This window comes from Tamandua tetradactyla, chromosome 4, assembly GCF_023851605.1.
Source record: "Tamandua tetradactyla isolate mTamTet1 chromosome 4, mTamTet1.pri, whole genome shotgun sequence".
Taxonomy (NCBI): Eukaryota; Metazoa; Chordata; class Mammalia; order Pilosa; family Myrmecophagidae; genus Tamandua; species Tamandua tetradactyla.
Window position 1 is genome coordinate 172,309,664 of NC_135330.1, and position 1,668 is coordinate 172,311,331.

A 1,668-nucleotide genomic window follows, 5' to 3' on the forward strand; every position below is an offset into this window, starting at 1 on the left:
AACTCCAATTTGTTTTCTTTTTTAATGAATAGGCTGCAAGCAAACCTGCCCATTTTCACCCTGGGGCAAGACATAATCTTTACTATATGAGACAACAAACATTTCTATCCTCTGCTCAGGAAGAAGACACTATTTCCATCTTCCAAAGTTGGGTTCACTGTACAACTACCCTGAAAAAGAGAAAAGGCTTTCAGTGCGTGTGCTCAGAAAATGTGCAGAAATGAGAAAGAGCCATGGAGGATCGTGTTCCAATGCTGAAACCAAAGTCACTGACTGCGCTATTTCTTGAGTTACCGCAACCACCTGAACATTCAATGATTATAGTACTTCTTGATGTGCGCTAACTGTTGTTTTCCTGGAGTGACTGTGTCTTTATTTCTGTATTTGAAACATATAGCTAAGTGTCAGGCCCAGAGTAACCAAGCTTTCGAGATGCAAGGTGGTGTCCTTTAAGTATTTCTTGGATTAGTCCTCAAGTTTATTGCCCCAATTACTTTAGGGGAGGGGTGGAAAAATGGAATTAAGCATGCGGTCACTAAAAATCTCCAATAGCTTTAGTCACCCAGGGGAATATTGTCCTTTAATATTCAAGCACTAGTTCCATGGCAGCTCTGGTGGAGGTAGCAGCACATGGCAACCAGCACCTATGAAGATGGGGCGGGACAACAGCAAACAGAGGGCTGGCAGCCACACAGCAAGGGCGTTGGGAAAGGTGGAAGAGATTAACTACTGAGTCAGGGACCAAGCAGGGAGGTTCTGGCATGGCAGCTGCATTCCAAACAGCAGATTGGGAGATTTTAGGCCATGTGTCACCTGAACAGGATTTTAACAGATGACTAAGAGTTCTCTGGCTACAAAAATGGGAAGAGGAAAAGGGAACAACAGGTAGGAAGGAATAGAGAAAGAAATATGGTATTCTGTCAGAATGCCAAGTAATTTTATATTTGCTAAAAATAAAATTTGAAGGAAGAGTTGAGAGGAGATTAGATAAGAAAGTAGCCAGGGCCTCGGTAGTGAGAGCACCTGGCAGTGTTTCTCAAAAGGGCTCTATCAAATGACGCGAATATCAGCTCCACAAGTGTTTTTCATGAGTCCGTGAAGACATGGGTGCAGAAATTGGAAATAAGTTTTTAGGCAGTGTCATTCCAATTTGATAGAGGATTTATACCTATCAATTTTCTTTTTATGCTGTATGGCAGGGGTCACATTTCTTTCTTTTTCCATGTGAGTACCCCATTATTGCAGCACTATTTGTTGAATTTTTGTTTGCTTTGTTTGTTTGTTTTTTGTGTGTGTGGGGGGGAAGTGCACGGACTGGGAATCGAACCCAGGTCTCCCGCATGGCAGGCGAGAATTCTACCACTGAACTACCCGAGCACTCCCAACCTGTTAAATCTGAACAATAAAAATGTGGGGCTTGTATTTTGTGTGTGTTCGTTTTTTGTTTTAAAATTTTTCCCAATAATTTTCACTGTGTTTTGCAAAAGCATATTCGGTGACTGATACTTGATTTGGAAAGAAACTGGTTCTACAAATGGTGTGCGAACACAGCTACAGGTGGAGGGTTTTTAGAAGGGAAGTGGTATACTGGTCTTTTCAATTTACATTGATTTCTTTGGCACAGCAGGGAAGATGGATTAGAGGAGAAACTAGGGGCTGGGATTTAGG

At 42.0% G+C, this 1,668-nt stretch overlaps 1 non-coding gene across 1 annotated transcript; it reads right to left on the reverse strand.

Moving 5' to 3' along the window:
- Positions 1-1,306: 1,306 nt before the first annotated feature.
- Positions 1,307-1,377, reverse strand: TRNAG-GCC (transfer RNA glycine (anticodon GCC)). Its single transcript has one exon. It is a non-coding gene; the product is annotated as a tRNA-Gly (tRNA).
- Between the last annotated feature and the right edge of the window lie 291 nt (positions 1,378-1,668).